The sequence below is a fragment of the Cydia pomonella genome, chromosome 20 (genome assembly GCF_033807575.1).
Source record: "Cydia pomonella isolate Wapato2018A chromosome 20, ilCydPomo1, whole genome shotgun sequence".
Lineage (NCBI taxonomy): Eukaryota > Metazoa > Arthropoda > Insecta > Lepidoptera > Tortricidae > Cydia > Cydia pomonella.
The window spans coordinates 4,842,157-4,857,872 of record NC_084722.1 but is presented as its reverse complement, the minus strand read 5'-3'; the positions used below and the strand labels follow the sequence as shown (position 1 = coordinate 4,857,872).

The following is a 15,716-nucleotide window of genomic DNA, read 5'->3' as shown; positions in this document are numbered from 1 at the left end:
TATCGCTCAAACAGGCAAGAGCGATAAAGAGGTAGATACCGGAACTTCGTTTTTCGGTGTTCGCGGAAGGCCCATTTGTTTACAGTACGCATAATACGTATTTGGCGCTGACCGCACAGTAAAAGCATATAACGCACGACGTAGTACACACATACCATCAATTAAGACTGAAGGTTAGGGCTGGCAACCAGCAGGCTTTTATTCTTCTTCTTCTCTTCTTCCTCCTGCCCTTATCCCACGTTATGTGGGGTCGGCACAACATGTTCTTCTCTTCCATTCTCCTCTATCTTTCGTCACCTCAGCACTCACTCCTTTCTTTCTCATATCCTCTTTCACACAATCCATCCATCGTTTTTTGGGTCTACCATCCGCTCTTCGTCCAACCAACCGTCAACCAGCAGGTTTTTATTATACATATAAAACACCTAAATGAATTGTGTAATGTGTATACAAAATATAAGTAGGTATAGACATTGAGCAAAAGACCTTTATACAACTACCCTTTCTACACGCTGGCCAGACGCTGGCCCATTTTAGTTGGCCGGTATAATAAATAATAAATAAGCGAACGGTCTCATAGCGAAGAGTCTCGACCAGCACCTTGAGAGATTCTCGCTAGGTGGTTGGATCAAGGGTCAGATGCAGAAGGCGGTGATCTTGGACACGGCGCGGATAGTCCGGCGGTTGCGCTCTCTGCAGCCCTGACCACCGGCAGATTGGGCTGCTTGGGCCCTGCCCCGCTGCTGGCGGCACCGTAGGTTAGGTTTTTTACAATGTGTTTATATGTGTTTTGTATTTTTTATTTTTTATTTTACTTTTATATCCATATTGTAAAAAACATCATCCTAAGAATAAATATAAATAAAGGAAATAATAAATAAATATAATAAGGACATTCTGACACAAATTGACTAGTCCCACACACAGTAAGCTAAAGAAGGCTTGTGTTGTGGGTACTCAGACAACGATATATATACAGGGTGGACAAATAAGAATGATACACTTTGTTTTTAAATTTTAATAACATTAAGTGGAAATTTTATTAAATATTTTTTCTTAAATATATTATTCAGGGTTGGCAATTGTATACGGAAGATAATTTCTGCCAAATGTATACCACTAGCAGCAAGCAATTTTATCTCAAATGTTTCTGTTGTTTAAAACACGTTGTTTGCTCGATTAATTTTGAAAAAAAGTGACAGTGATTGGCACCCAAATTCTCCAAATTTTGTAGCTCTTGACTTATTGCTGTGGGGCTATCTAAAATTACGTGTCTATGCTAACGAGCTGATGAAATTTAAACAGTTAAAACCGACTATTCGACACAAATGTACTAAGATAATGCCCAAAATGTGCGAATAGATGCTGAACATTGGGATGATAAGGGCTTACATTTGCCTGCTGTTAGAGGTGGACATATGTCAGACATTATGTTTCGCATGAATTTGCCAACCCTGAAGAATATATTTTTAAAACAATACCTAATCATTTTTGAACTTAATACAGTTAAAATTTAAAAACAAAATGTATACTTCTTATTTGCCCACCCTGTATAATATACAAATACTTAAATACATAGAAAACATCCATGACTCGGGAACAAATATCTGTGCTCATCACACAAATAAATGCCCTTACCGGGATTCGAATCCACGACCATCGGCTTCACAGGCAAGCTCACTACCCAATAGGCCAGACCGGTCGTCAAAATCCGCACGCAGCATAATGCGAAAATTGCAAAACACGGTATCAACCCTAATTAGGTCACTCAGTTGCTCTAATTACTTGAAACGCAACTCCATCGTGGATTCATGGAAGAGTACTTAGTTGATTACTTCTTTCCTGTGTGAAGTAGGATAACCACATTAACTATGTTAGCCGTCTTGTGTTAATCCATTAGTGCAGGTGATAATTGGAGTCATAACAACAATAGTTAGTACTGCATTGTTAAATAGATGTTGCTGAGCCGCACTGTTAATAAACAATGATCTAAAGGCCTACCTGTCAACTGAACGTCACGCAAGGTCACGTAAGGACTAAGAACAAAGAATTTCGCAAATTGACACGCCAGTTCCTGTCTCTATCGCACAAGCATAATTATATTGTGGTGAGATATATCTGTACGAGTCTTTAAAATGGGAGTACGTTTAGCTGTAGAATAAATTGAGTTAATTGCGATTTTCCTTTTTTTCGATTCTAATGGATCTTAACTGTTAAGTTTGTACACGTGCTGTGCTACTTTCTTTGTCGGTCGGAAGTTCGTAAATGGTAACGGAAATTGAAAGTCTTGTTTGCTACAGTTATTCTCTTTTGTGGCAAACATGTGTAACTTGATTCTAAGTGCTAATTGAAGGTAGGGTTTCTAAACTGCAGCCCGCGAAAAGGAAGACAGAGAGCCGAAGGCAGGGCCGCGACATTTGAGTCAAAAGCTGTCTGATCTCAGGAATATATCTGTGTGTTGTATTGACTTGTAAAAGAGCCATTGAGGCCTAGTTGCAGAATCAATTTTTGAATTTTGAATTTTTAATCAAAGGAACAATTAAAGAATTAAAGTAGTTCATCATGCCAGCTTAAAGACGTCCACTGCTGCGCATAGGTCTCCTACAACGATTTCTATTACAATCAGTCGTGCGCTGCCTTAATCCATTGATTGCCTGAGAATCAGATAGACACCTATGATCTGTCTGACCAGATCTTCGGTGTTCCTTCAAGTTAAAATAAGAATATTTGACAGGAAGACAATGATGAAAAGCCCAAAGGATGTATAGAATGTCATCCCAGTATTTCGCACAAGAAACAGTGTCAGTGGGCCAGACGGCCGTATCATTCAGCAATTGTGACTGGCATGAAGCATGAATGGCGGAACAGTGCAATTTCCTTGCAACTGTGTTGCTAGAGTACAAACTGCAACACACTGACCAGTTGTAGGCCTTATGCCGTCGCAACAAGGTTTTCGAGCGGTCAAATAACTGAGTTTAATGATGGTACATTTACGACCAAGTGAACCAAATGTTGTATACAGATGATCCCAGCTAGCTCGTAATTTTAAGTTTGAAAATGCGATCTGTGAACTCAGTGTGAATGCTAGGTAGGTAGGTACTCATGTCATAAGGGCTGGCAAATTGGCAATGTGGTTGTGCCATCGCGGAAGTTACAAGCGTCCATAAGTTGCGGTGTCCGGTAACCGTCATGATATGTGCTTGTTTGCCACCGTCGTGGTATGAAAAATATGAGGCTTCTGGTCAAAAATTTATAAACACATCATGATGAATACTAATCTATTAAATTAACCCTCTTACTCATAACCACCACAAGCCTGAATCTGTATTTTTAGAACACAAACAGGCATTAAAAAATGTTACATATGTTGTACATAATGTACAGAAACTGAGAAATGGTACAAATAAATTTGGAGGATCATTAAACACAAAGTTAGCAAAATCAAGATAGGTAAAAACAGCGTACTAATAAATAATTATGCAATTAAGGACAATGAAAACGGGCCACTCTGTATAGTAATTGCACACAAAGAGACTTTTCCTCAATATTCCTGAGCGTACGTTAATATGTCGAAATGTAATGCTTAAAATAAAAACATAACATGGATTTTTCTGGTTCGATTACTTTGTACAGACTATGAAAGTATATGCTATTTAATACCAATAGATTTTTACCAACTGTCATTTTTAACCAGCCTTTAAATAAATTCTAACCTATAACAGACAACCTCGTTCACGTACGTGTACACAAAGATTATTGTGAAGCAACCCACATACAAACAATAGATACAAACGAAAGTAATTCATGTCGAAAACAAACATTTGTTTAACAAGTGTACTGTTGCTCAAATATGTTATCTGGTTTAAGAACAAAGTCTAAAACTGTTTTGGAGGTACGGTCTGGTTTGAAGGCGAAAAACAAATGGCAAAAAAATTGGAAGCTCTTGGCTAACTTTAAGGCTCGGCGCCAACTATCGATGGCACGGCAAGGATCCTTCGGCATACCTATTAACAAGGCGTCCTCAAGCATGCCGAGGCGTCCTTAGGCATGCCGAGGTGTGCTTGGGATTTCCGAGACATCCCTCAGGCGTTCTCAGGTATACTAAGGTGTCCAGAAATGCTAGGAACGCGTCAGCATATCTGACACCGTATGCTTGAGAACGCCTGAGGGATGATTCGGCATTCCCAAGCACACCTCGGCATTCCTGAGGAAGCCCCGACAATAGGTATGCCCAAGGATCGCCGGCCGATGTCGTCCAGCGAACTGTTAATCAGTGGGCCCCTTTAGGTATTATAAAGCCGTGGATGCGATATTACACAAATGTTATCAAACATCTGAAATGAATAAAAGCCCATAAAATAAAATCGACCCACCTGATACTAGTAGGTACTATGTTTTCAAGTTTTTCAGACTATTACCCATTGAGTAAGTAACGACAAAGAACACTAAAGTCATTGTTCGTGACTACAGATTATGCAAGCGCATGTCTGTTACAAAAACAGTGCAACAGTGAACTAACAGCAGGTAACTAATCATTTAAACGATCGATTCACCTAGTTTCATTTTTTCGTGTTTTACAAACAATTAACCTGCATACGATGCATGCACTTTTCGCGCTCGAAGACTGATGAACCGTAATATTCGTAATGGATAATGGAGCCATTTTGCTCTCAGAAATGCGGCACACACCATTCCGCTTTCAAATGTTGCGGAAAGTTTTCAGAAATTTCAGGAAAAATTCACAGAAAACCAGGGACACTATTGTGAAGATTATTGTCGTATTGGTTACTCTAACTATTACTAATACAACAACGGAGGTACTTGCAGGTACCCTGATCTGACCGATCCTTCACGATGTGTTCTCTTTGACTGCCTCGACCCAAGTGCACGAGCCTTTCCAACTTGCTCCATGGCCCCAATACCTACCGTGTTGCCAGTAGTATAATGTTATGCAATAATATTGTCACATTAAAATTATTATTCCACTGCAATCTTTAATTTAAACAAATAAATCATGACACTATCATTACAGAAATGGAATTTTTTATACCTATACAAACGTATGAGAAATTTCCGTAATGTTTGCTTGTGAAAATTTCCCAATTTTGGCAACTCTCAGACGGCACATCAGTCCTTCCGATTTCTCGGCGCGATATTCCTCAGATTTGATGTTTGAACTGTCACAAGCTGATATGGGATTAGCACATATATGTGATTCATTGTGCAGGATAAAAACTTCCAGATTCATGCATGCCCACTCGGGACACAACCGCGTTATCACGAGACATCATATGTCCATGACATGACTCAATGCATTCGAGAACTCCAGTTACTAAAAGCGGCCAAGTGCGAGTCGGACTCACACGGTAGAGATCTTTTAAAAGAGATCTACACATCATTAGTTCAATCCGTGTTAACCTATTGTTTGCCTGTTTGGGGTGGCGCTGCTAAGACTCGCTTTATTGATGTTGAGAGAGCTCAGCGTAGTCTTCTCAAAATTATGTATTTTAAGAAGATGTGGTTCTCAACTGACAAGCTATATCAAATGTGTAAGTTGCTTACTGTCAGAAAATTGTATATATTAACCGCTGTCCTAAGAAAGCATAAAACCACAACTTATGACCGCAACATTCTGACAAGACGGAGGAAAGATATTGCTATGCACCTACCTAAAACGTACACAACTTTTGCTAGTAGACAGTATAACAAACGTTCATCTCACTTATATAATACCTTAAACAAAGCACTAGATATATATCCAATGCTGCAATATGATGGAAAAAATAAAATAACAAAGTGGTTGGAAGACAAAAATTACGATCAGGTAGAAGAATTATTAGGATATGTAGCCTAGCCAGATCACACAAACATACACACACACATGGGCACACACACACACACACACACACACACACACACACACACACACACACACACACACACACACACACACACACACACACACACACACACACAGAGACACACAGACACACAGACACACAGACACACAGACACACAGACACACAGACACACAGACACACAGACACACAGACACACAGACACACAGACACACAGACACACAGACACACAGACACACAGACACACAGACACACAGACACACACACACAGACACACAGACACACAGACACACAGACACACAGACACACAGACACACAGACACACAGACACACAGACAGACACAGACAGACACACACACACGCACGCACGCACGCACGCACGCACGCACGCACGCACGCACGCACGCACGCACGCACGCACGCACGCACGCACGCACGCACGCACGCACGCACGCACGCACGCACGCACGCACGCACGCACGCACGCACACACACACACACACACACACACACACACACACACACACACACACACTCATATTAATAATTAAGGAAATTAGCTTTAAGAATAGAATTGTATAATACTGACTGTACTTAGCTATGAAAGAGCGGTGCCTCCTAGCACAGGTTATTTTGTAAATAACTTACAAGGAGACACCAGCCATTGTAACATTTGTCATGGTTTTTGAAAGAAATAAACAATTTTGATTTTGATTTTTGATTTTTTTGATTTTGGACTCGCCCATGAAGGGTTCCGTACCATTTATGAAGTATTAAAAAAAACTACTTACTAGATCTCGTTCAAACCAATTTTCGGTGGAAGTTTGCATGGTAATGTATATCATATATAACTATTCAGTTCAGAAAAAAATTATAAGTTACAGGGGGGGGGGGACACATTTTTTCACTTTGGAAGTGTCTCTCGCGCAAACTATTCAGTTTAGTTAAAAATGACATTAGAAACCTAAATATCATTTTTGAAGACCTATCCATAGATACCCCACACGTATGGGTTTGATGAAAAAAGATTTTTTGAGTTTCAGTTCTAAGTATGGGGAACCCCCAAAATTTATTGCTTTTTTTCTATTTCTGTGTAAAAATCTTAATGCGGTTATAGAATACATCTACTTACCAAAGTTTGAACAGTATAGCTCTTATAGTTTCGGAAAAAAGTGGCTGTGACATAATCGGACAGACAGACGGACATGACGAATCTATAAGGGTTCCGTTTTTTGCTACGGTAAGATTTGGCTACGGAACCCTAAAAACAAGTTACAGCCATGTTATCAAATAACATTATCTTCCTTGTGTTGTCCCGGCCTTTTGCCACGGCTCATGGGAGCTTGAGGTCCACTTGACAACTAATCCCAAGAATTAACGTCAAGCAAGTTTTTACAATAGCGACCATAGCGACTATCATCGGACCTTCCAACCCAGAGGGGAAGCTGGGCCTTATTGGCATTAGTCCGGTTTCCTCACGATGTTTTCTTTCACCGAAAAGCGACTGGTAAATATCAAATGATATATCGTAGGACTAGTACGTTACATTCATAAGTTCCGAAAAACTCATTGGTACGAGCCGGGATTGAACCCACAACCACAGAATAAGTAATAGTATTCCGCAACCTTCAGATGGAAAGTCGCACGCTCTTACCGCTAGCCTACCAGCGCTGTTGTCATCAAATATCATTCACGTTATTTTTTACGCAGTGCAAATCGCTTAATGAAATTGATCCCGTACAGACAGTTCCTGGTAAAGAAAGTGTTAAATATCAATTTGTGTCCATTTTGGAAAGTCCTTCCGCGCTTATCTGTAGTAAACGGGCCGTAAAATAATATTTTAATGTTAACACTAATTGCTTTACCGCGGTTTACGTTATCTGCCAGTCAACCGTTTTACTTTCTAAAGAGCTTCTTAAATGTCATAATTTTCGTTTTTTATACATGTTTCAGTGGCATATCAACTTTTCCAAGTGCCGATGCCGATTGCAATTCAACAGCGATTTGCGGTAAATCGGTATAAATAAAAAAATATGATATGGTATAATCTTATTGTCACTTTGAGCTTAACTACTGGACGGCAATACAGTTGTACAAGTATATTTGTACAACGAAATACAAGAAATTAAATATACTTATAGAAAATAATAATCATCCAGGAGCAAATCTTTTTATTATTATTATATTTTAAGAGTTTTTAAAAACGTGCAGAGATTACTTAAATTACCAAAGTTTTTTTTTTAAACAGTTATCTCTAAAGTATCAATATTAGAGTCGTTAATAAAGTCCATTCCTCACGGTACTCGTCCATTTTATTGGAAGAGAATGAACTGCCCCCCACTGACTAATCGGATAACGATATCGCGCTGCAAGCATTGACGTCACCATGCAATCTGCAACGCATATGCCGGTCCGATAATCGGAGTGTCGTGTTGCGGAACAGATGACTTGCTGATGGTTATCATAGCTTAAGTCGCTATCGGGAGGGACCAAAAGCTGGAACGTAACGGGAGTAAGTACGTCATCTTGACGTAATGAAGATTTTACGTCTATTCTTCCTGGTACTCTAAAACGGTTAACAATATCATGATGGTATTACCGCGCTGCAAGCATTGACGTCACCAAGTAATCTGCAACGCATTTGTCGGACTGGCGTGGTGCGTAACAGATATGTACCTACATCTTGCTTTCAGCTTATGTGGGTTTCGGGAAGGACCGAAGCTAACATCGAAGGTTTATAAAGAGCAAGTTTAAGGCTGCGTTTCCACATCTCTGGTGGAAACGCAGCATAAAATAAGCATGCATATAAAAAAGGGAGTAGGCTCACTTATTAGGGAGTTTAGTATGCATTCCTATATTAGAATACTTAACAACAAGTTACCTACTTTTTATGAAAGCAACACAGAACTTCTATAGAATTAGATCCAAGATAGTCGTCACTCGCACCTCGCACGCCATGTCTACCCTAAAGTAGGGTGTTATTGTAGCACGTTGATTAATTAATCCGTAGCTGCCGTGAAAAAGGATAAAGTAACCTTCTCGAATTCATAATGAATGCCGACACAACGTTAATTGCTTTTGAACATCAATAATAAACGTTTGACAGGATTGCACTTCACTACGAGATATGGGCAATTTGTAGTGGAAAACCAGGCATAAACCGCTTAAATCCTACTGGGGGACAATTTTGAACATTGACCTAGTTTTAATTTAATCTATGCCATGGATGTAATTAGGTAGGTACCTACTATCAGTGGTTGTCGTAGAGCAGTGCAATGTGCGTTGTCATAGGAGCACTACTTTAAGGTTCACAACTAAAACGGGACCGAATGTTTACGACTATAAAGCAAAGACGCCACTACCTACAATTTTCATATTCACACACAAAATCGCATATTTTAATCTATCCCACGGACGACACGGTGACATTAAATGAGACCAAATGTTTACGACTATTAAGCAAAGACTAGTATCGCACTTTGTATTTGTGCCACCTACAATTTTCATATTTACACACAAAATCGCATAGTTTAATCTGTCTCACGAATTTAAGGTGCTATCAGTGGATGTGGTAGTGCAGTGCAACGTACGTTGTCATCACCTGCGTCAAGGTAACCCAACTAAAATGAGACCAAATGTTTACGACTATTGAGCCAAGACGCCACTATCTCACTTTGTACGTAGAATTTTCATATTACACACAAAATCGCATATTTACGAGTATGTTACGGGCGTTGCAGCATAATGTGGCAGACTCAACACATTTAATTAAATCCAAAATTAAAAATAAAGTGTCAACAGATCGACTCATTTAAAGCTTAGGCAACATAACATTCCTTGAAAACCATGAAAAACAGAGTTATACGCGAGTCCGCTCCGTTTTATTTTTGTCCATTCGTAACAAAAGAATAAAAGGCTTGTAAATAATGGGTGGCCTTCGATTTGGTTCAGCCAGTCCACGAGCGTGGCCAAACCAGTGTGACACATTTAACCAGTCAAGGTTACATCGTAGAGGTAAGAAAGTTAAAAAGGCTTATACGTACTAAGTCTGGAATGTCGGGATAGAAAGCGTGATGTGTCTTTTAATTAAAATTATTCGCCTGACTTAAGGATGCCTTTCTCACGCAAAGTAGGCGCCAGTCGTCGAGTTGCGGAAAATCGCCCGTATTACAATACAATACAATACAAGGCTGCCTTGCTACTGAGGCTGAGATGAGAGGAGACGTGCGGGAATCAACCAATAGCATTGGTTGTAATCCAGCGGAGCGGAGAAGAGAGCCCTTATCGTTTGGAATCGTAAAGCTAGCATTAGGTAGTGCTGTCGGTACTGCTTTATATACAAATAACAGTACCGAAACCTGGAATTCCCGGTTTTTGTCATACAATCTCAGTACCGGGAGCATTCCCTAGCTGGCATTGAGTGCAGGTATGTAACTCATTTGAGTAACTCGTTAGAGGCGCACTCATTAAATATTCTATTCAAGGGTTCAACACGCTTATAAAGTTATTCCTCCCTATTCAAGGTGTGCTATAGTGGAGATTATAGTGAAATATTCACAAAAAGCTTGTATGAATTCTGAATATAGAAACTACCTAATGGAGGAATATGTACTTAATAGAGGAATATAATATGTAGGTATACCTATTTTTAGAAACTTACCTATGCTAAAATAATTTAGGCTCACAACTCACAATGTACCTACATGCCGTGCAGGCAGCATCAAGAAATTTGAGAACAGATGACTGAAATGGGTTATCGACTTATCGCTCGTAGACATACTGGCTAGGACATTAAGTTCAAGGACAACTTATCTGACTTGACGATCTTGATACTTGTGACCTGAATAGTTCGTATTCGTACCTGCTAGTTTATTAAGGTATTCTCTGTTTATTATATAGGGAATTGGAGATTGTCGGAATGAACCCTTTGGACGCCAATGACGCGCTCGGCTACAAACCTATGTTAACCTTCGTGCACGATAGGCGTCGCGTTCAAAGGGTACAATTTTTGATCAAGTGCCCCTTCTTAGCTTACAGATCCTAGAGGGTCTTGCATCAACATCAAAAAACCGAAAATCATTATCGAATAAGAGCGATTGATAGGCTGAAAGCGATGTTCGATTTTTCGATGTTGTCGGCAGACCCTATGAAGAGAAAATAAAAAGAATGACATAAACACGTTCCTGCTTGCAGTCTCGCAAAAGACGGCGGAGGGTAAGTCTTACCTACCTATTAGCTATCCGCTAAAGTCAAATGTTCAGACCTACCTAAGTTTATTACATTTTCATTTACACAGATAGGTAACTAACCTCTTGCTGTACTGTAAATAAGACCGTGAGCAAAGTTAACTTCAACGATATCTATAACATAAAAAATACGATTAATACGCCCTTTCAATTACTTCCTGAACTTCAACTGCGACCTCACATTTGGAGTAAAAATCGAGTTATCACAAGCAATTATGCTCTCACCCAGACGGCCTCAGCTGACGGCCGGGGGCCCTCTATCGATTGAGCCCAGCCCCTCTGCCGGGCCACACGCACTGACGTAAAATGCACCTTAATATGTACTCAATAAAGTTGGTTTTAGATCGACTTTGCTATCCGTACCGCTGCCAACGTGTTTTGGCAAAACGTCTTAGGTCCTGTTAGGGATATTTATTATTTAGGATTTTAAGGTGGGTAGGTTCAACGAAATCTATCGATATTTGGTCGAGAGAGAACAGACTTCTTATTTTTCAACCCTTATTATTTTTATCCTCATATAAACGTAGGTGCTACATCAACAGCAGCACACTACAAAAGTAAACACATTGTAACTATTATAGTAAATGTTTTTCACATTAGTGTAGTCTTGCTAAACCTATACAAACATGTAAATGTATGTAGCCATCTGGGTTGTGTATATTTTGTAAGGGTTTTTGGCAACTGCGAATTTGTAAAAATCTTCTTAATACTATCTTCGAAATAAATGAGAACATGCTGGAAAGATCTGGAAGTAGCCGCTCAGGATCACGTCAAATGGAAAATTCTTCTGCGAGCCCCATGCCCCTAATGAGAGATAACAGGATTACATCATCATCATTACATTATAATATATAACCTATTTAACAAATGTTATCTGATCAGCTATCACCTATGATAGCTACAGAAAAAGAAACTGCATTAGGTTTAGAAAAAATACTTGCTTTTTCTGTATAATAAATTAATGTACTAAGGCTTAGAATAATGATATTGCAGATGAGTATTTTGTAAATGTCATTAAGTATTTAAATTTGTGGAAGATGAGAATGATGAAAATAAACATGAAAAAAATTTGTTTTCAAAAACTCCTTCGAAGCTGGTGATCCCGGTATTAAAATAATATTCCTAAACACATTTTCGATCAATGTGGACTGATTTTGCAATTGACATTTTTATTTATTTATTATAGCTTTTTTGCTCAGTGCATTGCACTGATCCCTACTGGGTGAAAGCCTCCTCAGTACCCTTCCTCTCTGTTTTTTGCTGTTCCCATCCAGTTCTTTCCAGCTAGTTTTATGATGTCATCTGCCCATCGTTTCTTAGGTTTTCTTCATCCTCTTTTTTTAGTGGTCCTGTCCATTCTGTTACTACTTATACTACTATTTATAGTACCATACAAATATTTTGAATATAGTGGTAATCAATAATCATGAAATAAAAGCATTTTTATTATAGGATTATAGCCATATTTGTTTTTTGATGAGTGCAAGTTAAACATACAATGTATGACATGATACAAAGTTTTGGATATGCCTCAACTTTTGTGATTCTATCTGTTATAACATAGTCTTTTTAACATATTTTTTGTTATTTTAGAAATCATTAAATAGCGATTTTGCTCGATAATGGATATGGCACAAACATATTCTGGGCCAACGAATTGTCAATTCACAGGAAAATTTAAATGAGGTAAATAATAGCTACATGTACCTATGTTGTCTACATTTGTGGTCTGTTATTAATCATTATTATTGAAGCTGTTATAAACTGTAGTGTACTTTTAGTATAGTTGATATTTACTTTCTTATCACTGCTGGTTGTCACACTTGATTTATTAATTATTGACACCTATATAATAAATTAAAAGTTCAATTAACATATCCACATGTTGATAATTTACTAATTACACTTATAATGCTTGCTCTTTGTAAACAAACACAGGAGAATAACCTTAAGTTAAGTATTACGACACAGAACCAACTTGGAATGCAGCAATGCAATTAAATGCATAAAACAACAAATACCAATGGGCGTATGAACTGAACAGTTCTTAAACTGACTAGTTTTAGCCGCACAAAAACGACAAATTAGCTAGTCTGCAGCTGCTTGCTCCGTAAAATAGTATCTTGTTTAAACTGTAACACAGCGTTACGATGTTAAGTAAATATTTTACTTACTTGCGAGTATTTTTAATCCAAATAAGTAAACTGTGTGATCCTCAATCCACAAAACGCCACTTTGGCTACGAGCCTGCTATACACAAAACACAGAATCACAAATTCCAAACATTATAAAGCTTAGTTTAACTTAACACCGAGTAAATTCGCACCGGCACAGCAAATTAATCAAGAATCCACCATCTCTATCACTAAACACGTAAAATTGAAGATTTGACAGATGTCGATAATAATCGCGTTCTGTACAATGCGCCCCAACACAGGCTATCCTATTCACGGCACAAATAAACTAATCATAGCATGCGAACTGCAGGCAACACGGCCGATTCAAGCACCGGCCGCAGCATAATCGTAGTACAAATTATAATACAACCAAATTAAGAATCCTATTGAAATAGGTAATGGAAGTTAGTAACGAGACTTATAATATTTTGCGGTGTTATGGTTTATTTTTTAACGTTACATTACAAAATGTATTTTAGTTGTTAATATAAACATAAAAAAAAACCTTTTGCAATATTATTTATTTTATTTAAACGGAAGTAATTATTTATATGATTTATTTTTTTAAAAACAGTACAAGTTCTACAGTCGTAATAAAACAGTTATGAAAAACGCTTCTGCAATTAGCAAGTTCGTTTCAAAAGCGTCATCTAGTGACGAATAGCGGAATTAATTTCTTTAGTAACGACATCTAGTGTTCAAGTAGACCAAGGCTGAAGTTGTAAATTCTAACGATATAGTTTTAAAGATACATAATAGATGGCAGTAATATTGTAAAACTATTTCTGTGGTCAGACGGCTTATGATATCAATCAAAGAGATTATAGTCTGACCAAGATAAGTTGGCAGCGATTTTGATAGCCCATACTGTGCACTTGTTATTTAAAACGCCAAAATTCTATGAAATTATGGTTGACTGGTAGAGAATGCCCGTTTGGCATTAAGTTCGCATTTGTATATTTTTCTTTATTTGTGCAATAAAGTTAAAATAAATTATGACGTTGACTTAACACTTGGAAGATATAACTACGCCTAGGCTATCAAAATCGCTGCCAACTTATCTTGGTCTGACTCTAGTTATGATTTTTAATTTGTATTGTATGGGAGGTATGAGGTATGCGATCATTATTAATTTTTAACTTGCTTACTTATTATGCTTAAATTTTATTATTAATAAGTTTTTTGCAAAGCTCGTCTAAAACTATATTAAATGGGGTTTTATTTATGGAGTGAGGAGTGAGCACTCTAAGCTCACTTATTTCTCTATGTCTGTATTGTAGGTAGGTATGGGGGTGTTGTGTTCCTCATGGTGAGGTTTCCAGTGCTCCAAAGGATGAAGGTTAGAATTTGGTTTGAATCCTTGGAAGAGTGCCGGCAACGCGCGTGTAGTTTCACTAGAGTTGCAAGCGTGTGAAAAGGGAAGGTTTTTTGTTTTTTCGTGAGAGTGTTTTTAATTATTTTTCTATCAGCATTACAGCTACATCTTTATGGGCGCACTAAGGGCTCCAATTTATCATAAAGATTAATTCACTAGTTTTTTTGAGCTAAATTGTCTGCAAAATAGGCAAGCAAGTGGAAAGCGAGTTTTATGGACCTCCACTGACGCTTGTTAATCCTATATTATGCAGTTAGGTCAATACTGGGTAGAGTGACTGCGTGATTGCGTGATAAGTGTGGCTGGCCTTCACATAGGGGGTCTGTTTTCACATAGATCAGGGGGCTGATTTTGAATTTCGAGCGCTCGAATTCGTCACTCGAAAATCTGTGGAAAACGGCGAATTATTATTTTAGATTTCTAAAATAGCAATTTACGAGCAATAGAAAATGGGAACCTAGTGGTATTGACCACTCGTTTTTTTTCAATTATATTAGTAGAATTTAAGTGCCTAGTAGTGGAGAAAAATTTAAGGGAATTACATGAAATCGAGCACTCATAATTCAAAAAATCGGCCCCTGGGGGCCTACCGCGAAACCCGGAATTCGCAAATTGCGTAGATCTTCTCTTTACTCTCACTAAGGCGAAATTAGAGTGTCAGAGAAAAATGGCCGCAATTGACGAACTTCGATTTTCGCGGTTATAGCCCTGAACTCCTGACGCGAAACCCGACCGTGTATTGAAGATTTTGACAAACCGTATTGGAACCGTATTTAGCTACCGTTAAGGTTGATATTGCTTTGCTACAAACAAAGAGGATAGTCGAACGGAGTGTGTTCTTTTCTAGCCAGGGGTTTATGTAAGTATGTAGTTTGTGTGTTTGTTATATATATTATCTTTCATGTAAAAGAAAGGGAAAAACTCCGTTTAAGTCATCTTTGGACTAGGCCCATTTTTTAGCATATGTAGGTACGGTCTTTATATAGTAAAAGGCTGGTAAAAGGTCTTTGATTTCATTTTGACACTTGGAGAGCCTTTAAATAAGAAGTAGCTCCCTCCT

The 15,716-nt window shown here is 38.3% G+C and overlaps 1 protein-coding gene across 1 annotated transcript in view; it reads right to left on the bottom strand.

The window, feature by feature from the left end:
- The window catches only part of LOC133528823 (unconventional myosin-XVIIIa), a 301,706-nt gene extending 288,109 nt beyond the window's left edge, over nt 1-13,597 (bottom strand). The window contains exon 1 of the mRNA XM_061866296.1: nt 13,279-13,597. The gene's annotated coding sequence lies outside the window, so the exon portion shown is untranslated. The remainder of the gene's footprint in view (nt 1-13,278) is intronic.
- Between the last annotated feature and the right edge of the window lie 2,119 nt (nt 13,598-15,716).